This window comes from Tachypleus tridentatus, chromosome 6 (genome assembly GCF_004210375.1).
Source record: "Tachypleus tridentatus isolate NWPU-2018 chromosome 6, ASM421037v1, whole genome shotgun sequence".
Classification (NCBI taxonomy): Eukaryota; Metazoa; Arthropoda; class Merostomata; order Xiphosura; family Limulidae; genus Tachypleus; species Tachypleus tridentatus.
In genome coordinates, this window is record NC_134830.1 from 133293896 (window position 1) to 133321419 (window position 27524).

At 34.8% G+C, this 27524-nt stretch overlaps 1 protein-coding gene and 2 long non-coding RNA genes across 11 annotated transcripts in view; 1 reads left to right on the forward strand and 2 right to left on the reverse strand.

The window, feature by feature from the left end:
• Positions 1-27524, reverse strand: part of LOC143253709 (uncharacterized) — a 397296-nt gene that overhangs the window by 109277 nt on the left and 260495 nt on the right. The window lies entirely within an intron of this gene.
• The window catches only part of LOC143253698 (uncharacterized), an 82786-nt gene that overhangs the window by 28524 nt on the left and 26738 nt on the right, over positions 1-27524 (reverse strand). The window lies entirely within an intron of this gene.
• LOC143253700 (uncharacterized) lies at positions 5996-15650 on the forward strand. The gene is made up of 2 exons (XR_013029785.1): positions 5996-10462; positions 15442-15650. It is a non-coding gene; the product is annotated as an uncharacterized LOC143253700 (long non-coding RNA).

Sequence of the window (27524 nt, forward strand, 5' to 3'; positions counted from 1 at the left end):
CACAAATTGTTTATTATATATATTAATACCAGAGGGACATTTAGAGCGTTCCTTCTACCACACACATTATACTCTTTAACACTGTAAATACCTGACAGCCATAAAGCTTCTTATTTCCAAAGAATGCAATATTTAGATCTTCAATGTTTTCAGTTTACTAAAATGTTTAGTTAAAATAAAGTTATTTTAATTTTTAAGTCTATCTCATGCTACTTTTATCATTTTTATAAAGTACTTCATAACATGTTCTTAATGTTTCATGAAAAATTCAAAATCTTCCTATTAACAGTAAGCAGAGCCAATCTTTATGCATATACTCAAAAGTGATTTACAAAACTATAACTTTTATCTCTGTATTTCAATAGATTGGTGGAACTTTTAAGCAAATAGGTCTATTCAGATACCAATAACTATTTTGGATCTATTCAATGTTACACAGTGTGGCTTTCAAATGCATTACTAAACTTTTGGAAAAGAAATGGCAATAACTAGCAAACTGAGCAAGAGCAAGAATTTAAACTGAACAAAATACACTATTCATTTCAAGCAGGCCAAACTAGCCTAACAATCCTTTGACTGTTTATATACATGTGAAATATGGGAAACTGAATGAGTGCTTAAATCTTTATCAGTACTACACATAACCCAATAAAAGTGACATAAAATATTTTAACTAGATTGACTATTCATTTTTAGGATAATAAAGAGCAATGATTAGTAGTGCACAATACAAGTACAGATGTTGATGTCATTTATGTCAATAATAACAGAAGACATTCCTGTCATGTTTAGATGCACATAAAAAAATGTGTGCATTACATGAAAGATGGCAGTGACAACAGTTAAAAAGATGTTAAAACAGTTTTCACAGAATAGAAAAATAAAAAAATAAAAGGAATGGGAATTACAGAAAATGATAATGTAAAGAAATATATAGGAAACAATACTAATATATGGGAAATAGAAAAATGAATAAAAATATAGGTGATATTAATATATAAGAAACAATACTAATATATGGGAAATAGAAAAATGTAGGTGATATTAATATATGGGAAATAGAAAAATGAATTAAAATATAGGTGATATTAATAAAAAAATAAAAATAAATTACAAAGTTGTTTTGAAATTTTTTAAGAGATGCACAAAGGTCATTAATTCTAGGACTGAGAATGATGTCAGACTGTTATAGTATTTAACAATGCTATTCAATAAACATCCTTAATTTCTTTCTAAAAGTGGAAAAACTTCACAAATAACAATGAGCAGTTATGTTGAAACTTGAGAAAAGTAAATAACCTAAAACAATATCAAACCTAATGAAGGGCAGTTGCTTGAAACACTAGTTAAATAATGTAACTGTTTTTTGTCCTTTTAAGTTTAGGTTTTATAAAACAATATTTCTTTTGTGAAGTAAGAGAGGATTCCATATACCGTAGACCAGCACAGTGCTTCCTTGTACCTAGACAAGCATGAGACCTGTGCAAGTAAAACTTTATACAACCTTCCCTAACAATGGCTAGTGACCAATAAAAGCCAGCCTATTAACCTGAGACACACACAAGATCATCCTCTAATACAAAGAAAAGTAATATGCAACAAAATTCACATAATACAAACTTGAAACTCCCTTGAGTTAAAAAAAGAGAAAACAGACCTCAATGATGGTCACTGAATATTAAAACTACTGTATATATATCAACCAGTTTCTGTGTCAAGAAGACTAATGATTGATTTTCAGCCATGACCACTAAATAAATAGTTCTTTGAGATTTCCAAGAATATGGAAGCAGATAGATAGATAGATAGATTTTTTATACTATTTTTGCTTTATAACTCAGTCCAAGGTGATCGAATTCTGATGAAACATGGAGGACATATGTAGAATATTATTCCTCATTGTTTTGCCACACTGGTTTGAGTATTAGAAAATCCTATATGTTATGTAAAAATGCAAAATTCTTTACGATATGGGGCTTACACTTGCCTACTCTTTGTTCGGAATAGAATGGTTAAAATGCAGCAAAAAACACACGACAACCTTGTTACAGAAAGACAAAAAAGAAGTCACAAAGGCAACTTCGTATTTACAAAATGATTCAATTGGCTCATCGGTCGGTTGTTTAGCGTGCAACTGCAAATCGATATTGAAATTCGATTTTTAGCATTGTTAGTCTGCTAACTTCTTGTTGAGCCACTGGGGAAGAGGGGGTGACAAAACAAAATGATTCGAACACCACTTGTAATGACAGCCAATTTGATGCTGATTTTAGATATTTTGTGGCAACAAACAAACTAAGTTAGCATTAGATAAAAGAACTCTATCCTATCAAAGGTCTAAATCCACAATTAATCATCAATCAAATAGTTATTCAGTCCGCTTTCTCTACGAATCCAAATTATAGGCGAAGGAATATGTTTATAAATTGACTACTTAGTAATAGTATATTTAGACTGGTTGTTGTTGTTTTGAATTAAGCACAAAGCTACACCACGGGTATCGAAACCCGGTTTTTAGCGTTGTAAGTCCGCAGACATACCGCTGAGCCAGTGGGGGGCATTTAGATTGGAAGAAGATAATAATATTTGTTCTGTAAATTGGTCTCGATGTAAAACTGAAAAATAAAATTCATACTGAGGCTGGAAAAAATATAATATTGTTATAAATGTGATACAGAACTGAGAGAAAATATTGCTACTGAGGCCGTAAAGGGATAATAATGTTGGAATTGTAATGTAGAACTGCTACACAGAAGATTTTTACTGAAAATGGAAAATTATAATATTGTTAAAGCTGTAATGTCAAACTGTTTGGTTTGTTGTGAAATTCGCGCAAAGTAGCCAGTGGGCTATCTTTGCTAACTGTCCCTAATGTAGCAGTGAAAGACTAGAGAGAAGGAAGCTAGTTATCACCTTCCACCGTCAACTCTTGGGCTACTATTTTAACAGTGAATAGTGGAATTGATCATCACATTATATCACCTCAACGACTGAAAAGGTGAGCATGTTCGGTAAACAGGGATTCGAACCCGCAACCTACAAATTGTGAGTCAAACGCCCTAACATGTCGAGCCATGTGTTGAACTAAAATACAAGAATGGTACCGATATTGGAGGCATTGTAGTGAAGCACATGAGATGAAAAATAATATATATATATAAATATTATTTGTAATATGAGAATTCTTACGTACAACCAAAGTAAAAAGACACTTCATAAATAGATCTTAAAGTGACAACAGCTTTAGGGATAGAATCCAAACACATTTCATTACCCAGGCTGCAGAGGAGCAATTAAATCAGACAATTAAATGTTCAACAATTATTTTTAGGATATGCAGGAAGGACTTGAGGATTTGTGAATAAACTAGCAATAGTTGCTTGACAGAAATAGATAATATAATTAAAGCAAGAATCTTTGGGTTCATTGAGTTGAACTGCTTTCTACAAGTAACCAGACTTGCTAATGCAGTGCTGGAAAACAATATTGTTATTGTGACCAAATGAAGTTAATTATGTGAGGACTACTGAAGGGTCACGAAGTGTTGCAAAGGCCGTGCAAGATCGTTATGTTTGTTAACTCGTGCCGCTAGAGCTGTTAGAGATGTGCACCGTTGAAATCAATCAATCTTTGGCCCATGTTGCGTTGTTACGGTTGCGCGGCCTTTTACAATTAAATGTTTTAAATATTTCAGATTATGAAAGAACTACGCACTTGATGAAGAAAACTTCTTATTTTGGAACAGAATTCTCCTACCGCGTTTACGATCTGCCATAGAACCAGTTTCAAACGCAAAACAAATCTTAGCAATCAAAGACCTTATAGCATACCCACATCACGCTGTCTGCTGTGTCCACTGATTTTAGCATTATCAATATGAAGACTTATCCTGTTTCACTGGGAGGCAGTCAATCCGAGAAAAATGTATCTTATTAAAAATGTTTCGTTTTATGAGGAAATTTTATGAAAGAAAGAAAGAAACAACAATAGAAAAAGAGGACTTATTTTGTCGACCAAATCAAAGTAACAGTTTAAAGATGTTATTTTTTTCATGTTGGTATTCTATTCATGCATTATTTTATTGTATCATGTCGAATAAATTGCATTGAGTAAAATTCCTTTGAAACTTCGTGTAGAAACGACAACGGTCAAAAAATCCTCACCTCGAAAGAGGTCTCTTCTTGCGCTCAGTGAAATGACAAGAAACAATGGAATCCAGCTGGAAAATCTACACAACTACTTAGCGAACTTGAGCGTTCTATATTGTGCTGCATACACCCGTTGCTTAAAACCAAAACATTTTGCCATCTGCGCAACAGTTTAATTGTTTCAACGAGCACTTGCTAGGTATTATATAAACATCTGCTAGTTAAACATAAACATAATTTTAAAATAATCGTAGTAAAGATGGTACTTGACCAACATTTAGCATCTTATCGTAGACTGAGGTAGAGGATGACTTGTAGTGATAAGGAACAACTGGAACAAAATAACTCTAAAACCAACTAATTCAAAATCTCAGCAATAATTTAAAGTATATACAGCAGTTATTACAAAGTTGAAAATTTCGGACATCAAACTTGTTGACAGTATCATCTCATCTATGTTACGTTCAATAATGTAAGTTATATCCATAGTAAGTCGTGGCAACTTCTCTTGTCTCCTGTTAAAACAACAAAAAGTATTTATTTATGACAATTTATATAGAAAACATACCTAATTTTTACTAAACGTCTGCTGTGAAAAGTTACATAAGGGATTGAAAATGCTAAATTATAATTACTTGTACAACATGTAATAAATGGTAGAAAATTACAACAAATTCTTATACTTGTGAAACACGATGAAATATGTTAAATAACTGTAAATGTGTATACCGTCCTGGTTATTGAGCGTTTTTCATAATGAATCTTTTCGCCTGTGAAACATAACATTGATCTTTTGTTTACGTAGATTCAACTTTGTTCATAAATTTAGTAGTGCAATGTCGAATGTTTTTTACAGCAATCATTACAAGTAACATTTGTTGACAAACGCATATTTGCATGGCATGCTAATTATTATATTATGATAGTTTGTCAAAGAAAATAACAGATGAAAAATTATGCAAAAGTTAAAAAGTATTGTTTCCATGGGCGATTCCTACAAAAAATATACTATGATAAAACAGATTGGCCAAGGGTAAGTTTAAATGTAATATTTACACCAGAAGCTTTTTCTACATTAAAAACTTAAAGAGAAGTGTGTTAAATTCTATATGGTAGAAACTCATTGGTTTGGGATTCTGTACTTGAATTGTTCAGAAGACTGAATCCAAAAAATAAGCACTTGACATTTTGTGAAGAGTTGCAAAAGAATGATATTGTGATTTAAATATAAATTTGTACTAAGTAGTAAAATATTAGAGATAAAAGATCATTTCTGGAACAAAACACTAATTAATAAGCGGGTATTACTTTAAGTATATTACTTCAATAATCGGTTAACTTTTTTTTTTGCTGGTATTTTTGTTTATTTTTTGTTTTACGTTCATTAGCTTTTAAAAACTTCTCAACTAAGTAAATATATGACATTAAACTGATCACTTTTTAAATTTTACATCCCAATTTCTTTCCTTCGCTTTCAAATAATTTCACACAGAGAAAACATAAGTTCTAGATTATTATCCTGTTGTATTTTCAAACAATGGTTATGTGACTCTCATACACTTGCTACTGAAATGTGGAGAAAGATGTCGTTACACTTTCTGCATAATAATAATTCCAACTTTGATGTTGTACCCCAGTGGCTCAGCGGCATGTCTGCGGAATTCCACCTCGAAAAACAAACAAACAAATCCAACTTTGATAGTATTTCAGTTCCTCCTTGAGTAGAAGAAAAAATAGCAGAGTTGTAAACATGTTAGTAGAAATGAGAAATTTACTAGCTCAAACTGAAAACTACCAGTTTATTTATTTTATTGGCATGATGCATCATTAGTACATATTGCAAATGTATACATATTCTATTCATTGAAATGAATTTTTTTCCGTATATTACCTCCTTCCACTTAAATAGCTTTTGTTTTTTTTTAACTTCGCGCAAAGCTACTCGAGGGCTATCTGCACTAGCCCTCCCTAATTTTGCAGTGTAAGACTAGAGGGAAGACAACTAGTTATTACCACCCATCGCCAACTCTTGGGCTACTCTTTTACCAACGAATAGTGTGTTTGACCGTCACTTATAACGCCTCCACGGCTGAAAGGGCGAGCACGTTTGGTGCGACCGGAATTCGATCCCGCGACCCTCGGATTACGAATCGAACGCCTTATTACACTTGGCCATGCCGGGCCCCTTAAATAGCTATACTTATTCAGTGCTACCCACCATAAGCAAAAAGGTTTTTACGCATACCACAAGTGTCTTACCGCGCCTCCATTGGAAATAATTCGTTGCAATTATTCATTCCTTCCAGATTCATTGTCCCCTGTTGCGGGGTGCTCCACTGGACTGAGATGCTAATGTGGTCCTCCATTGCCTCTCTCTGTCTCCATTCAAACCGGTTTCCACCTGATCCTTGTTTTACCTTTCTTTCCCTTATTATTTATTTCCTTCTCCTCTTAACCTGTATACTTTGACGGCCTAACTTATTTGTCAGCACTGTTTAATGTACTCTTTATCATCTAATATATCTTCTCCTTCAGCGAACGTCGTCTTTGCCCAGAAATGATTCGTCAAATGAATTGACTCATTCAGGAAAGGAGGTTTGACAAAATTACAGACGCGTCCCTCATTATTTTTTAGTTAATTAAGGTTTATGAGATAAACACATTTTACAGAAAACAAAGAAAAGAAATATAAGGCATAAAACAATTTGTTTTTTGTCTTATGTGCTCTACTAGCTAAATGTAAAAACACATTTTACAGAAAACAAAGAAAAGAAATATAAGGCATCAAAGAATTTGTTTTTTGTTTTATGTGCTCTACTAGCTAGAGTATTGAATCCCGATATTTATCGTTATAATTTTTAAAACCTACCTTTAAGCCGTTAGGAACTTGAATATGTATCGTTCCCGAACAACAAAAGTATCATTTGATTCTTGGGTCAACTGTGGTGCTTATGTTGAATGCTTCATATTCATGTTGATTTATTACAAAGGCTTACTTTTTTGACAGCTTCGATGATATAACAGTAAAATAATTTAATTCAGAAGTTTAGAAGATTGAGTTGAAGGTGAAAGTATTAGCTTGTATACTAGTTTCCAACAAAGCCTTACGTTATGTTTTTATACTAAATTAGAAGGAAACCTATTGATGGCAGGTAATGTATGTTAACATAAAAATATAGATGTTGATGACTTATGTACGATACTATAGTAAGTCGTTAAAATAATATTAATTGAATATGTGTGATTTATTGTACACATCGCACTGAGTAAGATCAAATCCTCTTAGAAATGGAAATTCTATAATTTAGCAATGAATTTTTTAAGAAATTGAATGAGTAAATTTTAATTAAATTATTATACTTTCAGAAAAATTTAAATGGTAGGGAAATGTAGCTAATTTAATGATAATCATCCTTTTATGAATTAATCATAAGTTATTTAATTAATTAAAACTAAGCATCTTGTATAGAACAATGTATTTAATTATTAGTGCATAATTACAGACATGATGACACATGTATTGTGTGATGCATGGCTTTCTAGAGACACATTTTTTCTTTGTGGTACCATTATGTAACCTTCATTATGGCAGCCTGTCTTGGCAACTTAGCAACGCACACTGTGGTGACAAAATTTGATACTATGACAACATGGTCACCTGACATGGCGGCATAGCAACTCACCCCTAACAACACGCTCCCTGTGCTAAACTTGGTACTTTTGCCTCGTCATCTACAATGATGACGGACAGATGTGGCACCCTGTAATAATAAAACCCTAAAGATAGATACCTGTACATGATGGGGGGACCTTCAAGAAAACGTTCTGTGTTTTCAGTTTACCCCCTCCGGGATCTGAATATCCACTCACCTGTTTGTCGTGTGTGAGACTTATCAAGGGGAGGAAGGTTGGCCATGATCGATGACATCTGACCTTAACACACCACTTTGACATTGAGTTCCTGTAGATTGGTGACCCAGGGGCGGCGACCAAACAAACTTAATCATTCATATTGAAACAAATTGTAGCTTTCTACTCAGTTTTTAAATTATGATCACTAGAATATGCTTACCACAAAATAACCTTTTTTATGGAATAATATTTCAAATACGTTTTAGTAATTAGAGTTTCGGACTGATAATCTGAAGGACTTTGGTGTGCCGCATCTTGAGCTACGAGTACGTTATAAGAGTGATATTTTATCATGAAATTTGGTTAACAGTCGCTAATGATGATTGGTTGCCCCTTCCACTATGTCTGTCGGTATTAGTTCAACTTACGAATTAGTTTTTCTCGAACTTGTAACATCTATTTTATCTTTCTAATTTCTTCATCTCTAGGTGTGAAAACATTTTAGTAAACTTTTCCGGTAGGCTTAATATCGCCCTGTCCAATAAGAAGACTAAAGTTCTGACCAAGGGCCAATTAAAGTTTAGTTCTTTAATTAAACCACTGGTCAGATTAGAACACGTGTTTCAAAACTAAATAACGATGTATACCAAAAACAAGAAGGAATCCTCAAAACCGCCAAACATTTACTTCTTTCAGACAAGTGTAGAGTAGATTTATCTTTGAACCTTTTTTTCTTTTCGTTTTTATATGATTTATACTAGGATAAAAACCCGTTCAAAATGAAAGGAAACACTGAAAACCAAATCTGTTTTGTATGAAACTAGCGATGCACAAAAAAATTAATAGTAAATATATAAAATTACCTTTCCCAAGAACATGCTACATGTTGTTCTTGAACGTACTGTTTGTAATTGAACAAATATGATACATATTGACGCGGCCCGGCATGGCCAGGTGGGTTAAGGCTGCGACTCGTAATCCCCGTCGCACCAAACATTTTCGCCCTTTCAGCCGTGGGGGCATTATAATGTGACGTTCAATCCCACTCTTCGTTGGTAAAAGAATAGCCCAAGAGATAGCGGTGATGACTAGCTGCATTCCACTGCTGAATTAGGGACAGCTAGCGCAGCTGTCCCTTGTGTAGCTTTGCGCAAAATTAAAAAAACAACAAAAACATATTGTTGCCTTTGGATAAAGAATTAAAACACACGATGAACGTATGATTACATACACATCTCTTTTTCTTCTAGAGAGAAGCCGTCCTCTTTCCCACAGATAATTGATAATTTCAGTCTGTTCTAATAAAGGCTTTTTGGTAATAATTTCCAAACACAGATTTGCCTTAATTTCTTACTTATTTTTAACATGCGTCGATAGAGTGGAAATGCAGTTCAATACTTTCTTTCATAGGAGTATTTTGAGCTTTTCTATTCGGATCTTGCGTATCTTCACGCCACACTGTTGCGCTGTCACACACATAATAGCATATTTGATTTGGCCCTGGGAAATCCCTCCTTGGCAATCTTTTATGTAGGAGAAAAAGTGCCAAAATGTAGGAGATATTTACGTTCCTGTTAGTAATTAAATACAACTGAAATGGTAACAAGCAATTAAAAGAGGAATTAGACAACTGTAACTCACGAAAGCCAGAGAAACCAAGCGTAACCACCTGATCCTTGGCTTGTACATGTATTCATTTTTATGCATCAGAAATACTAAGCATGGAACTCGCTTATACACGATTCGATTTTATTACTTATTAGGATTTTTACCAGCTTACCTTTAAATTGAAATTATTATAAGTAGGAGTAGAGTAAATTGATAAAGAGATCTTGAGTTTATGTTGGTTTCATTTTATTTTGAAGTTATCTCTTAAATATTAAGATTTATTGCCTTCCCACAACAAACTCCCAGTCTCCACTCTGTCATTTAATAATTAGTGATGTTAAAAGGAAATAAAAATCCTTTGTAGCTTTTAAACCTCCATTCTTCCCCTTTGTTTTGAAAATTTGCTGAGACAAGCTAGCTACCTGAAGTTAGGCTTTTTGTCCCAGTATTTAAATACTGATGAAGAAGTATCTAAATATTTTAATGTCAGTAACTTAACCTCGAGTAAGTAATGCTAAGTTCTCCACAAGGTAGTTTAAATGATTGAGAATTTATTTAATTTATTTTTTAATATACTTTCATATTTGTTATTAAAATTTTTGAGTTTTTTATATATTACTCTTTTTAACCATTATTTTCCTATTTATTTATGAATAACCTGTCACTTCAAACATGCTCACTTTTTGGGCTCGGCATGGCCAAGCGTGTTAAGGCGTTCGACTCGTAATCCGAGGGACGTGGATTCGAATCCAGGTTGCACCAAACATGCTCGCCCTTTCAGCCGTGGAAGTAGTTTGAAATCATTATGTTACGAATAAAGTAACTAGTTTAAAAATATATCTGTAATAAATAAAGTAAGTAGTTTAATATACCTTCTGTAATATAGCAAGTAGTTTAAAATCCCTCTGTAATAAATATAGTAAGTAGCTCAAAATCACTTTGTAATAAATAAAGTAAATAGTTTAAAATTATTTCTGTAATAAATAAAAAAGAAGGAAAATCCCCTTGTAATAAATATAGTTTAAAATCATTACTTAATAAATAAAGTAAGTTGTTTGAAATCATTACTTAACAAATAAAGTATGAAATTTAAAATTATTTGCAATAAATAAAGAAAGTAGTTTGAAATTCTTTATCTGAAAATAAAGTAAGTAGTTTAAAATTGTTAAGTAATAAATAAAGTAAGTGGTTTAAAATCATTAAGTAATTTTGCTCTAGCACACATACAATAATGACAGCATTATATGCAAATAACATATTTACACAAAACAAATAAAGGATTTAAAAAAACAGACTGTTTTAGTTTACAATGTTTTCAGATGTGCCACAAAATGTAGAGGCAGGCATTGCATAGTGGCTAGTGTATCATTCTTTGAATATGTTGATTCACAATTCATATCCTGCTCCACACTTTGGAGCTGTGAGTGTATTGTAAAAATGAGGTAGAGAGATAGAGAATCATACCAATTATTTTCAGGGTTTTTTTTTCCCTTGGATTTTTGGGTCTGAAAAGACAGGACTCTGTCATCCAGGAATCAATACAGATGAAAAAGATAGATGATCTTCACAAATGACTCATTTCTAAATCTTAGTTGCCATTTTTAATAAGATTGAATATGTCCAGTTTCAATTTTGTCAGCTCCTTTCTGCACATTATCATAGTGGTGGCATCCCACCAGTATCAGTGCTTTTGTGCACAAGGGTCTGGTACAGTTTAGGGTTCTTACCTTCAAACTATATTTGGTATTACATGGGTTTTGATGAATTGTTCCTTTTTTGTTCATCACTTTCACTCTTTAGCCCTCTGAATACATTATTCCCTAGATGACTGGTTACTGTTGATGCAATCTCATCAATTGATTTAGAACATCAACCCAGATTCTACTTTCAGAAGCAACCAAGGCAGGCTTCATTTTTAGAGTTCAGACATCTGTTTTTGTTCCAATGTTGCAGTTTGGGTATTTTTATCATTATGTTTACCAGTCTGGCTCAGCTGACTCCCAACTGGCTCCATGCTACGGAACAAGAAGCCTATTTCTTTCTCACCTGTCCTTCTCTCACTGCCTGGATGGTTCTTTTGCTTTAGGCAATATTAACATCACTTGAATTCCTCATGACTTTGGGACAACCATACAAGAATTCTTTTCAATGGCCATTGTGCAACTGCTGGATCATGAAGAACAACTCACAGTTTCCTTATTCAGGATCATTCTCTTTTATCTCGAGAAGCATTTAGATTGGAACAATACCAAGATATAGATTCCTTTGCTGTCACCTTGTCCAGTGATATATGTCTATGAATGCCTTGCTTTAGTAATGAGGTGCATATCTCAACAGTCAGAAATTTTGTGGTCTACGAATGGACGGTGATGCTTCCCTACACAACATTTTGGGTCTTCTTGATTTCTAAAAGGCATTATCTCATGATTTGGGCTTCATAAGGGAAAAAGTTTTAGGATTAACTCTAACAGTTAAGTGGCTATCAGAGTAGCATCACTTTATTATACTACTTAAGTAACTTTTCTGGGATTTACTCCTGCTTAAGTACTCAAAAAGTATTTTATTTGTTGATAAAACTTTGTAGAATGAACAGCAACAAATTTATCAAATATTTTATTTTGTACTTTTAAATAAGTAAAATCAAGAAAAAATTATCTACTTTTACATCACATTTCTTTTATAAGACTGTCATTACATTTTTACAAACATTGGATATAATTACACTGGCTGCCATGGTTGTAGTTTTTATTTACATCAATCAAAGCATGCCTATTCTTTCAAATAAGACAGTCATAAGCAATGCTGCTGAGTAGGAAAACAAAATTTACATCTACTATTGACTGTAATATCTTCGTCCCTCTGTGACAACATGATGCAGATATTCATACTGACATACTTTCACTGAAAACAGTAGTGGAAAATTTACTGAAGTTGCAGCATACAGGTATTTGCTTAATTCAGCAGGGCTCTTGTTCACACTGAGACGAACTAATTTGTCTACTAGGTGTGTTAAAAATCAGATACTGCTGAAGGTAAATAATAAGTAGAGTGTGTGAGAAGAGCTATACCATAGACAGTAATACTGATTGTTTTAATATAAGTAAAGTTTGTTGAGTTAATATTGGGTAGTGCTTTTTGTGGGAATTTAAGTTGAACATAGACTGTTTTCAATGTATTTATTCCTTATTTTTGCCAATTTTTTCACTCTATTGTTACTTGAGTACTGTATATATTCTGTACTTTTACTTTTTTACTTGAGTAAATATTTTCTAAAATAATAGAACTTTTACTGTTGTAAATATTATCAGTGCTTTACCCTTGGATCTCCTTTCTCAGGACTACTACTGTCATGTTACCTTACTAGCTTGTCATGTTCCATGGGTGAGGACTTCAGCAGTAGATCAAATTATTTCAACCCAAAAAGATTCTCCCAACAAAATAGATTCTGCATTACAAGTTTTTTTCTCTTGGATGGACACTCACTTTGAAACACTGATGATTGGTGGGTTGGCCATTCATTGGAACACACAAGTACTGACAACTTGGTCTCCAGTACCTCATCCTTCAGCTCTTGCAGTAGATGCTTTCTATTAGGATAGAATTAGATTACAACTCTAGCCCTTCCCTGCAATTTGTATGTTACCCATGGTCTTTGCTATTATTCATTCCAATCCATAGTTGGGTACTTTTAATAGCACCGTATACACAGCTAAACACTGGTTTCTGTTTATGCAGTACTTTCATGAGTACCCACCTCGTGTATTTCCTCTTTGACCATCACTCTGAAGGCAACCATCATCTGATTTTGTACACCTAACTGTCAATAAGCTCAAGCTTCAGTCATGTAGATTACGCACTCCTTTACACATTACAGTGTTTAATTTCTAAGATTGCTATATATCTGGATCAACCTTTGCTTAGTCCCTCAATGGACATGTATCAATGAAAATGTCATACATGTTACCACTGATGTATTGAGATGAGGTTGAATCTGCTTTAATCAGAAGTGCCAATCATAACTTATTTTTAACCTGGCTTTATGTCAAGAATTTTACATCTTTCAAAGTTGCCCTGCATAAGGCAGCCTTATTTAACACCTTTCAATTATAGAGACAAAATATTCTTTGAGTCCCTAGAACTCTCTGGACTGCCTGTTGTTTTGGGTTCTCTCTCCCAAATGACCATTGCATTTACCTAACTGGTATGTAAAAGTGGCATTACATTCCATTTCTCAACATCCATTTAAGCCCTTGGCCTCACATGCCATGTATTGCTTGTCCCTAAAGGTTTATTGTTTGTTGCTGCTGACCTGCAGACATTGCCAGTTGGAATAGTTGGCATTGATTATGCTCAAGATGCTTTATCTTTCTACCCACATATTCTGACCAATTCTTCTTACCCAGAACACTGTCAGCAGGGAGGGAGATAATTACTTTTCACCAATTTATCTGACCAATATTTCTTACTTCTATGACCAATCAGATCTTGATATGTTGTATCCAGTGATGGTCTTGACGATTTTGTTGCCTGCATTAATACCTTTAGAGATGCTAGACAACAGCTTTTTATTAATTGAAATCATTTAGTTTTCCAGGATTTATACCCAGTTATGTTGACTAGGTGGGTATGAAATTGAGCCATATTGCTTATTCTAAGCTCTCTTTAAAAGTGAGGAAATTTCTGTGAGTCATGTCTAATCAGTACTATGTTACATATTACAATTTTAAATAGCATAAAACTTAATTAAATTGCAATTTAAATTCAGAACTTACATAAATGTTGATGTTTATCCAATTTATGATACTTACCAACAAGGTTGATACACAAACTTTATTTTTACAAATATATTTTAATATACAAACAGTAACACAATTCATAATAATGGTTATTATAAATGATGGTCTGTATAAAAAAAAAAAGTTTTACAAACTTACAAACAGTATTTAGTCTTCCACACTATGTCTGCAGTCAATGGGGTAGTGGAAAGAGACTTTTCCTCCAGAGTATTAGATTGAAAAATCCTTCACTCTTGAAGAAGAGGGCAATAGTGGTGGGCCCTCCTACCATGGTCCCTGGATGATTTTTTCCCCAAATATCAATATGAGGCACCAGCCAACATGGGGCTTACTCATAATACCAATTCAGGTTTTACACTCAGCTATGTAGTATTGGTTCAGTACATTGTTCATGGAAAAGGGTCCATTGTCTCCTTGAAGCAGAGTGGTCCCATCTTGGGTCTTTGGTTAAGCACAGTTTTTCCACATCCTTTCCATAATTCCAGAGACAAGATGAATTTTCCTACTCTTTCAGTTGGGAATTGAAGATAGGTGTTCATAATTCCAGTTTAATGTTAAATATCATGATGGCTGTCATCAGTGTTATAATTGACAATATAAATATTTTTACAAGTGTAGTGGCTTATTATGATTGCAATCTAACTGAACTCTTTCTATAGAATAATTCTTTATAAATTTAATTTTAGGTACTTGAAATAATTCTCTCATAGATTGAGTTTTTATGTATATACATATTTGGTAATTATGGCTACTTGCTTCTTAAGTGTTTTTAACATAAAGCTTTTTTAGACATAGATAAAGGAATCCTTAAACTGTGACTCGCATTGGATTTGTAGTTAAGTGTAAATATCATTGATTTGTTTTTTACAGGGTATCACAAATGCTTTTCTCCTTTTTTTTAATTTATTAGCTTCAACTGGAATCTACCAATTTTCTCCTTTTCAAATTTGTCAGATATATCTCAAGCTAATACTTCTGTAGAAATATTATATATTTATACCATTTAAGAATTCAGTTGATTTTTTATTTCTGTGCAGAGATTGTCATTCCCGAAAACCATAATCTTCACAAAAAAACAGAAACAGAAGAACCTGTCCAGATAGACAAAAGCGAGACAAGAGGTTATCTTTCACAATCTCAAGTTGAAAAAAATCTAGAACTTGACACAAATATCAATTGAAAGTATGAATATGGTATGTCATACATATGCCAGAGAGAGAGTTGACATTGTAAAAAAATATCTTCATTTATTCTAATGTAGGGTGAATAAACCTTCATCAAACAAAATCTTAAACCGTTTTATTTAAACAAAACAAATAACCCTGCTTTATGGCTACATTTTATACCTTCGAATTTATGGTGCCTATTCGTGGCTAAAATTAGATGTTTTTCACCAAATGTAATTTAAAATTTTTAGATTTATGGTGTCCTCTCATAGCTTTGCTACTTCTTTTTTTTTTCTAAACTGTGTTTCACCAATTTATGTATTTTAGTAAAATTAATAAAAATTTACATTCATTTTTTTAAAAGCTTATTCTGTTAAAAAGTTTGGAACTTATAGTATTCTGTCAAAATGTTACATTTTTATTTCAAACTAGTACTATAGTGAACATTACAAAATACAGCAACAACGAGAACGGCTGTGGACTATACATGTCTGACGATTTGTCATTATTTAGAAATAATACATTAATTACTTTATAGGTAGCGTTGGTTATTCTCCATAGTAACTTTCCGGTAAAATGAGGTAATGCGTTACCTTTTCCTTTGACGAATATTTTGAATTTGTATCTGGAGAAGCATAAAACTTATCGCATCAGTATTGAATTTAATCAGAGGGAAGATAAATATGTTTCTCGTTTTCTCATCAGAATAATAACTGCTATAATAAAAGCTTCAGCTGAGACTGTATCAGAAAATTTAAAGTAAATTCTGACCTGGCTGAACAGAAATAAAGTCCAGCAGTAAAACAAAACACTTTTGTCAGTTTCGTAAATAATGTTCATTTCATTAAGTCTCAGTCCCAAGAATCGACCTCGTAACCAGTTTGTACTTGTTATGATTTTAGTACAATGTGAATATCTTCACGATATTTGTTAGATTACTGTTAAACATAAGGCTTTAGTACAGAAGAATAATTGGAACCAACGCTGCATTCAGCATACCATGTGTCATTTAAAAATCGATACTTAAAACTTTTTAGAATAATTACTTTTAAATAAAAAAGTTAACTCGTGTATAATATTAGAAGTTGAAATATGTTCTAGAATTTGATACCAAATTTATTGAGAATGCATTCATAAAGTATTAATTCAAAAATTTTCAAAGTGATTACATGCCCTTTAACCCTTGATTATAAGGTAACAGAATGAAAGACAATTACTACTCTGATCTGAATCAACTTTGTACGTCCTGTTATATCTAAAACTTGACGCGGTTAATTATTGTTTCAGATCTTGCTAAGCCCCTAACAAATGATGTGATCATACAACTCATAATTACAAGGCTAAAAAAATTATCAAGTGACACATTCCCTGGGAAGATCCCAAAATACAAAGATGAAATTACCCCTCACAATGTGTTGCTAGCATATTAATAATGTAAAAGCGGTCTAGAATCAGTTATCTATATGGTGTATGTTAACGCAAGGACCAACGCTTGTATGCGCGATTTAAAAGATGTTTTTACCTTTCCAAACTAAAAGAAAAACCAACGTTTGATTATTTCACATAACACTCTTATTAAAGAAAACATGCTTACTATACAGAAGTTATGTACGTTGCAAAAGGCTCCATCTTATGGATGCCTTATGGAAAACACATTACTCCTCCCTGAATGCTTTTCCTGCTCCATCTAATGTGGAAGGACAATAATTTCGTATGACGCACTTCAACAACCCGATCTCACGGAGATCACTAGGTGTTATGTCCAGCAACTTGACCAGTATTTCTTCATATGGAATAGCACGAATACTTATTTCACTCTCGAACTGTTTGAGGCTGAACGTTTATTTCACGCAGGCAGTTTGTTTTACACATGACCTATATTACTTTCTGAGACAGAGATACCTTTTATTTGAGTACAATCATGGTTTTGCCATTGAATTTTGTGTTTATAGATTTATCACTTTATTTTTATCTACAACTTGTTGCAGGTCTCTTTCTCAATGTTCCTGGTGTCCCAAATTGATCCATATTCCATTGTTTTCCAGAGTTAAGTATAAGAACTAGCTCCTTAAATAATTTAAATTCCTGATCTGAACGTATCTTTATGGTCTGAGTGTAAGAATATTTTTCTTTGGAAAGTTGCACATCTTTCTCAAAAGTGATCGGATTTTGGTGGCATCACGCTATCTAAATGTCAGACAATGTTAGAATGTTATACAATGACTTTATACAGGCTGTGATTGTTACGTAACTTTCCAATGTTCATATTAAAATTTATTTTAATATAATGAAGTCAATACTCCATAACTATTGTAAACACAGTCATTGGACCTGAAATGACGTTTAAATTAATAGGTGCTGTTTTACTAAAGTAATATACGTGTTTAATCATTGACAGGTCCATAAACATATTGTTCAGCATTTTACGGTTGTTTAGTTGTAACCAGAGGGTCAAGGGTTCGAATTCCCGTTAAACCAAACATGCTCGGCTTTTCAGCCGCAGGGGCGTTATAATGTTATGGTCAATCCCACTATTCGTTGGTAAGAGAGTTACCCAAGAGTTGGCGGTTGGTGGTGATGACTAACTACTTTCCCTCTAGTTTTCACTGCTAAATTAGGGACGGCTAGCGCAAATAGCCCTGTGCAGCTCTGTGCGAAATTCAAAAACAAACAAAAAACAACATGCAAAAAAAATTGGAGCATTGAATATCAATATGTTAAATGGCGTACGAAAACCAATGTAAAATTATTAAGTAAAAATGAAAATTAATTAAACTATATTCGCAGTTAGTAACACGTAAATACATTCAATTGTTATCAGATAAAATACGAAATCACTTTTTCATTGCTTTGGTGCGTAATTTGCATCTTAGTAAATCTAAACCTTTTCACGAGTTTTCGCCCAAGCATTTCTTCAGTAGTTGCCATGCCCGCACTGGGATGTGAACCCGAGGATTCATGGTTCGTGATACGCTAAAAACACTCTGATCTCTGAGCCGTGTGTGATAGGAGTGGCAATAAAATTTTACTTTTCGACCGCATAAGAGTAACCAAAGTGTTGCCGGTTATGTCTGCTGTTGACTAGCTGCTTTCCTGTTATTATATCAGCTAAAAACTGGAATGGATATGTGTCGATAACCTCATGTGTAGCTTTGCTTGAGATTGTGAAACAAAAACACTAAAATTCCCCACACATCTTCTCTGTTACAAATTTATTGCAGAAGGCGCCTTCAGAAAATTATTGCTTTTTCTTTTATCATCATTTACGCAAAACTTTGATTAGGAATTCTTTACCGTATTATTTCGGTATCTTATTCCTGAAAAAGTATACGTTGGAAGTGAGCGGCTGCGAAGTGGGTTTTTAATAAGTGTGGATTTTCGAAAAAGTGAAATTAGCGTTTTAGCGGAGTATTACTGAGAACCAGCTAAAACTAGATGTAGCGGTTCTCTTAAAGATCAAACTTGAGGGGGAATGAGAAATATTTTGATGCCCCTATTCCCAGGGGACTCTTCACACGAAAAGTCAAAATAATAAATAATGCTCTTAACCACTTCTTCTTCCCTGTCGCTACCCCTTAAAGTAGAATTTAATGACGAAATGTCTTTAATCTTTAATAATTAGTCTTATTGGTATCCTATCTTCTGATTGTGACAGTCTGACTATGCACAACATTCGCTATTACACTGGTATCATGTGGCTTTCAGATGCCATTGTTAGTCTAAGAAGAAGATGATTTATTGTCCAAGCATTGTTTAAAGTTCAAGCTGTAGATAAGAAGTGAATATATACATATATGCAATCATTAAATAACTAATGTAGATTTATGACCCTCGTTTTGAATGACTGTTTAGATACATTTTGTCAGTTTATAAGTAAACACGTGTGCCCAGTCTCCAAATATCTATAAATCAGTTTTGTTTTTTTAGATTGGTTTGTTTTGAATTTCGTGCAAAGCTACTTGAGGGCTATTTGATCTAGCCGTCCCTAATTTAGCAGTGTAAGACTAGAGGAAAGGCAGCTAGTCATCACCACCCACCACCAACTCTTGGGCTGCTCTTTTACCAATGAATAGTGAAATTGACTATCACATTATAACGTCCCCACGGCAGAAAGGGCGAGTATGTTTGGTGTGACGGGGTTTCGAACCCGCGACCCTGAGATGACGAGTCGAACACGCTTTAACCCACATGGCTATGCCGGGCCAGTAAATAGGACAAGAAGAGATAACAAACTAAAACCAGTTTATGACTTGCTTCAGAAACCTTAAAATTATTTATTTATTAATAAGGACTTGTTATTTTATTACATATTCCACTGGACTGTTCTTATATTTCTCTTTATAAATAGATAGATTAACACGAAGAACAAGCAGATAAATAGGCATGGCTATATTAAAAAAATAATAATAATTTTAGTACCCCGCCATCTAGACTCACCTAGTATTGCGCCAAAAGCAAAGAACTTCTGATATTGCTGAAGTAATCTGATTATATTTTAGCCAAACTACACGTCTGTTTAGTTATCGTTACTTTTAAACAATTTGGTTTGATAAAAAAAAAATCGTTATAGGAAAACTGGAGGTATTTATGATACATTGTAATGAATTTAAGGACAGAAGAACTGTTTAAAAACAAGGAGGAGATTTGGTGAATTTTGATTCATGATGCTTTAGAAATGATAATTTTATTAGTTATCTAAAAGTGGTCAAATTTAAATGGGAAAATTTCGTATTTTATTTCAAATTCCGTTTCGATTTAATTGTTGTTCAGCCCAAAGATACACAATGAGCTTTCTGTTCTCTGCCCATCAAAGATTATCAGCATCATAAGCCTACAGAATTACCCATAAAGACATTGAAGAGCTTTTCTCTAAATATATATAATAACATTGATTAGTAAATTTAACTTCCCTCTCATGTTGTTGAAGTCCAACAGTAAAGTATTTTCATAATTTAACCAGCTAGGATTATTTTAGCATTTTAATTATTCACATGATTTTCTAAAATTATTTGCAGTATTTTAACATTTTGTCTTTTATTTATAAAGTTACGATTTGTAATGCTTTACTTGCCATAATGGTTTTAGAAAAAAATACTTCGTATCTGAAAACATCCAACCGTATTATTAACAAAGTTCTGACTTTACGTACAGCTTATAAATTAAAATAAAAGGCTGTTACGTCACTTCAAGCAAAATTAGTCAAATGTTTCTCTGTCGTTCGTCTACCACCATTGGCCCAGCAGTAAAACTGATAAGTAAAGCTTATAACACTAAAAACCGGGTTTTGATATCTGTAGTAGACACAGTGCAGGTAGCCCATTATGTGGCTAAATGGGTAAGGTGCGCGACTCGTAATCTGAGGGTTGCAGGTTCGAATCCCCGTAACACCAAACATGCTCGCCCTTTCGGTAGTGGTGACGTTATAATCAGATGGGTATATTAATTAGGGACAACTAGCGCAGATAGCCCTCGTGTAGCTTTGCGCTAACAACAAACAATGCAGAAGTTCCACGGGAAGTGGGGGAAAAACATCTGACTGTGATAGGCTTATGTTGTGTGGTGTCTTCTTAGGAAATCTTAACACAAGAGCATGTATCACATTAGTAAAGTATATGTTACGTCGATCATTCCCCTCGGTAAGGATTCCTGTACGTAGTGAGCGAAACTCTCAGGTAAAGTTCTGTTCTTTCAATTTATCTCCTCTGGGATCTAAATATTCACGCCGTGCATGGTGACTCGTGAAGGGGGGGATAGGATTTTGGCGGTTGAGGGGTTCAACCCTAACACAACACTTTCGCCTTGAATTCCTGTAGACGGGCGGCCTTGCGGTGGCACCTAGTATCAATTAATAAGCTGGATTACGCCGACTGGCTCTCTTTCACTGCTTTTGCAGAACTTAATCCTGCCACTGTCTGTAAACCATCAACAGACGACTGCGTGGCAGCAGTAACTCATTGTATTATACAGGCAGCTGCTCAATGTATTCCTAAAACATCGACACATTTTTCACGATATCCTCGTCCGAAGTGAAATCCTACCTGCCACATGGCAAGGAAGGCTAAAAAATGTGCCTGGGATACCTTTCGTAGGTATCCCACTTTCTCGAACTGCATCGCTTTCCAGCAGGCACGTGCACGTGCCTGGTGGGTAAGACGTCAAAGCCAGAAGAAGCCTTGGATTAAGTTCACAAGATAGCTCCTATCACCAGTTCCAAAGTTATATGTAACAAAATTTGAAAGGTCAGTAGGGAATATGCTTCTGTTTCCTCTCGTTCTTGCTATCTGATGGCCAGGAAGTAGCTGATACTTCGAGCATCGCCTATACTCTAGGGAAAAGCTTTTGCCAGGTATTTGGCATTTTTGCTTCATCCTCCACCTCTTTAGCCATCAAGATTGGGGCAGAGCGATCACCTCTTTCCTTTCGAGCTGATTTCTCTGTGACAATAATCACCCTTTACACTGGTGGAACTCAAACTGGCCATTTATCGGTTTGGTAGTAAATTGGTTGGACCTGATGATGTACACTATGACATGCTGCACCATCTATCTCCCACTACTTTTGCTATTCTTCTGATTGTTTTTAACTGGATCTGGCAGGAGAATGTTTTTCCTGATGCCTGGCGCCAGGTTATTCTCCTACTTTTCTTTGAGCCTGGGAAGGATACCAAGATTCCTTTAAACTACTGTCCAATTTCTTTAACGAGCTGTCTCTGTAAGACCTTAAAGAGGATGGCTAACGCTCGTCTTGCTTGGTTCCTTGAATAAAACAATCTCCTCTCACCCACTCAGTTTTAGTTCCGATGACAGTGTTTCACCATGGACCACCTTATTCGATTTGAAACGTCAATCAGAAAAGCTTTTCTCAAAGAACAACATCATGTATCAATATTTTTAACCTTGAGAAGGCTTATGATACTTTATGGAGGTATAGCATTTTGCGAGACCTCCATTTATATGTGCTGCGTGGTCATTTGCCTATTTTTATTAAACATTTTTTTAATGGACAGGCGATTCCAAGTTGGTGTGGATTCAACACTTTCCCATTCTTTTCTACAGGAACTTAGAGTCCTTCAGGACTGTGTTTTGAGTGTCACACTTTCCAGTTAAAGATTAATGCCATTACTCCCTCTTACTGTTGCAAAGGGGCTTTATGTCGATGACTTTCACATCTCATGTCAGTCGCCAAACATGAGGTATATTGAGTGGCAGCTACAGACTGCCTGCAATCGTTTCCTGAAGTGGACTACAGCAAACAATTTTAACTTTTCTCTCTATAAAACCGTATGCTACCAACGGGGTATCTACCCTGATCCTTAACTCTGTATCGGTAAAGTTTTGCTACCTGGAGTCCCTGAGACAAAGTTCTTTGATCATAAGCTGACCTTAATACCACACATCAGGCAGTTACGAGTCAAATGTACAAGAGCACTGAACATCCTCTGTGTCCTCTCTTTCACCACTTGGAAAAAAGATCGATGTTCAATACTAAAGATATATCGTGCTCTTATTTGATTAAAACTGGACTATGGGTCACTGGTGTGTGGTTCTGCCAGGAGCTCAGCCTTGAAAATGCTGAATCCCAGTCATCATCAGGGACTTCGGCTCTGAACCGAGGCTTTCTGCACTTCCCCAGTCCAGAGCTTATACACAAAGTCTCATGAACCTCCTTAACACCTCTGCCATTTGCAACTACCTTTACTGTATGCTTCGAAACTTTTATCCTTAACACAGCATCTCACCTGGGGTTGTGTTTTCCTTTCTTGGTGGGCCTTGCTTTTTCAGAACAGACGATTTGCCATTGTTCCTTTTGGCCTTCGTATCCAGGCACAGTTGGATGAATTGGGTCTCTTCTTAGATAGCATTGCTGTATCCACTGGTCAGCCCATCCCACCATGGCTTATTACAATCCCCAAATGTGACCTTTCTTTAAGACATCTGAGAAAAGCAGATACTCCCGATTGAAAGTACTGTTGTGGTTGTACACAAAAATATTTCTACAGTTTCTGTGTTAACTGCTGAACTGTATGCCATTTCTATTGCCCTGAATCACATAGAAGCTAAGCAGGACTCAAATTGCACTATTATTCCTGACTTGCTTAATTATTTGTTCCTGGAATCGTTTCACGTTAGTTCTCACCCTGTTCTCACTGATATTCAAAACCGACTGTCCCATTTCTCATTAAGATCCACTTTTTTCTTTTTTTTTTTTTCTGGATACCAGGCCACGTTTGTATTAGCGGGAACGGGCTCGCCGACACCGCAGCTAAATGTATCTGCTCTGGCACTATCACTGCTGTGCCTGTTCCATACATGGACTGTGGTCCTGTATTCAAGGATCGGCTCCGTGCCAGTTGGCAGTCGACTTGGAGTGAGCAATATGAAAACAAGCTTTTCCAAATAAATCCCTCTATTGCAATTTGGCCGTCTTGCTTCCGTAAGGATCGGAAAGAGGAAGTTGTCCCAACTAGACTACGCATTGGTCACAGTGTTTAACTAATTATTTTCTTTTATCTGGGACTGATGCACCAATGTGTTCTCTGTGTGATACTTAGGTCACAATACGACTCTCAACGACGGCGCCATTTTAAACATGTTTTGTCCTAAGGTTTATCCATAACGTTAGACAGTGTTACTGGCGATGGTTGCACTGTCCACCTTGCAGATGTTTTTAGTTTTTTAAAGGCCATTAATCTTTTTAATGCTATTTAAGATTTTAATTTATAAATTAGATTTTTAATCTGATTTCCTTTTGAGAATCAAAGTCTACCTAGTTGGATTTGAAATTAGAAAATGGCCAAAACGTCAAATAACACAAAACCAAGACTGAAAAGGGCAACTTCAGGTGACTGGCGGTGATTTTTGAACTTACCTATTAGTCTTCCTGGCGAGTTATGATAATTACAATTATGCTACAGAAAGTCCTTTACAACCTGTATTAATTTAGTTCTTCTCTTACCGCTATAGACTAGATATAAAAATTCGATTTAATGCTGTTTATGTCTTTAACGCAAAATTTAAAATTTGTTTTGTTTTACATTAATTTATTTTTACGAATCTTAATAATTTTACTTTAATTTTAACTTTTTACCGGATGTTTATTACACATAGTCTAGTTGATTTGCGCCAGAAAACACCAAACCAACCAACCAACCAACGTTGATCATTTGTATGGAAGTTTCAGTTGTTTGCTGTTAAACGCAAAGGTGCATAGTGGTCTCCATGTGCTGTGCCTACAACAAGTATCGGAATGCAGTATTTAGTGCTGTAAGCCTCCAGACACATTTCCCAATGAACGCTGAAGATTCGAAACAACAACAAAAAGACTTTAGCCTACAACTACTTGTCTTATTGAGACTTGCCCGAAGAAGAGCCTTTCTAATCACGACAAACGAAACTGAAACCTCAATATGAGCAGTTCTAACATACATTTATATTCATTCGGATTGGAATTTTCGTACATTAAAAATCTTACTAAGAATTTTTATAGTATATCTCTGCACGTTATTCGCACTTGTGTATACATTTATATATACATGATTTTCCTAGAATTAATTATCATCGTGTCTAAACACAGCCGAAGAAATTTATCCACCAGTGTTCGCTATAAAAAAGAACTATTTTGCTTAAAAGGAAAGTACTATATCTTAGCGTGACGTCATAACATGTAAAGAATATTAAAGTGGAAACAGCCTCAACGTATTTTATCTTTATATAGTTGATTATTAATTTAACATTTTTTTGTATTTTGAGGGTGGTGAAAGTAAATTGTGTTCTCCTTAATACAGGTCTGTTCTTCTTTCTGTTCCCCAGAGGACTTGGCTATTCTATGTTTTATTAGTTTCAATCATGTTGTTGTTGTTTGTTGTTTTTAATTAAGCACAAAGTTACATAATGGACTGTCTGTGCTCTGACCATCACGGGTATCGAAACCCGGTTTTTAGCGTTGTAAGTCCGCAAACTGAGCCACTGGGGGCAGTTTGAATCATAATAAACATTTTTAACAGGTTCTTAATACTTGATTAAACACAGTCTAAACTGTAACGTGTTGTAATAACGTACTTTAAATGCTGTCTTCCGCTAGTACAGCGGTAATTTTACGGATTTACACCACTAAAATCAGGGGTTCGATTCCCCTCGGTGGACTCAGCAGATAGCCCGATGTGCCTTTGCTATAAGAAAACACACACACACACTCCAGATGCCACGCTTCTGTAAAATCATACTGTTGAAGTTTATAATGAGTTTTCATCTTTCACAAGACATTATTAAAGGTGAATTTTCAACAAATTTAATAATTACCTTAGAAACTGTACTTTGGTTAGGTATAATTTCTGTATGGTTGCCATATTTTTAAACACTTTAGTTTTTGAGTAAAAAATGAAACAAACTATGCAGGTCCTCGATCTCAAGTTAATCTCGGTCGTTCGGCTGTTTCCGTAACGTTTTACAACTATGACGTAATAGTTGCCAAATACGCTTCGTTGCGCGCCGACCATTGTGTTCCTTTCAGTGCTGGTGTTTTATGTAAATCTATCGGTGCTTCTTTCGGATTACATACTTTGCGAGACTATTTTTTGTCTTGATATTGCTACTTTATGTTTGTTTTAAGATAACATAGTTTACTGCATTGCTTATGGTTGTAAAAACGGTTCGACATCGGGCAAAAGCTTCTTTTCGTTTCTGTGCAAGGAGAAGGAATCGGCAAGGTGGCGACAGTGGGTGCGGATGGTCAATAGGAAGAACTGGACTCCTTCACACCAAGCAAAGCTTGAGACGGAAAAAAAACATCAGCAGTAGACAGGATCGTCCCCACAATCATTCCTTGTGTAGAGCTGAGGACTGATCTCAGTCTGCTGCGTACAGGTTCCACCCCTCTGAAGCCATCCCTTGCCATCACGAAAAGAACAAACTTAAAGGTATGTGTGCAGCATAAAGCGAAAAACAATAATTAGTATAATATAATAATTTAAAAAGTACAAGTTTTTGAAGAATGTAACTGGACATACACATTTCACATTCATGAGCGTGTTTTGCATTTGTGGCACATGTAAGTCAGTGAGACCTTGATTTCCTAGTCTAGACAGTGGACAAATCTATCCCAAATAGAGTATATTCCAAGTTTAAAAGCTGGTAGATCATTCTGTAGATGTTTTTGTATCATTTTTAAACATGGAAAAGTTTGAAGAATTCCATTTTCCAAATTTAACATTTCAAGATAAATTAACTATTCAGACTGCTACATCTAGTTTGATTTTATAGACAGAATTATGACGTATAATTGAAATTCATTTTGTTACGAGTCATAAATACCCGGTACCATGAGTGTGGAAGAGCTGAATATTAGTTACCATAGTCGGCAAAGTATAAACAAATAAAACCCAGTCTGCGATACCAATAATTTATAAACACCAGACAGGTTTCGAGATGCTTAAAATTGCACGTGAAATAATACAGACCATATTTGTTGTTATGACTTACGCTTACCACTCTTCCACTGGAGATAAGACCGTCTCGCAACTGGCCTGGGCGCTATTAGTATCACTCACAGTTCCGCTACTCTCGCTCGTGGAACTGTCCTCACCACGAGAACTTGTCAGATCTGTGTCAAAAGTAACTGCTCTAAATTCGTTCAGAGTAGGTTCGAATTGATATGGCGCTACTCGACTCTGTTCAGAACACAAAGTCAAAACAGACTCTGCCTCTGTTTCTCCGTATGTACTGGCCAGGTTTATTTACATTCAACGCGCAGGCGTTGGCGGTTTGTTTGGCAACTTTTACGTCACAGTACTTTTCCTTGTGGCAAACGTAAAAACTAAAACGTTCGGATTGCCGCTCGGAAAGTGCTCTTTCTGCACCAAGTTTTATGTTTCATTTATTAGCACATATTTTTTATAAAAAAATGTGAACCTGCAAAATTAATCAGTATGAGTAGTTCATTTGACTGCAAAGTTTTCT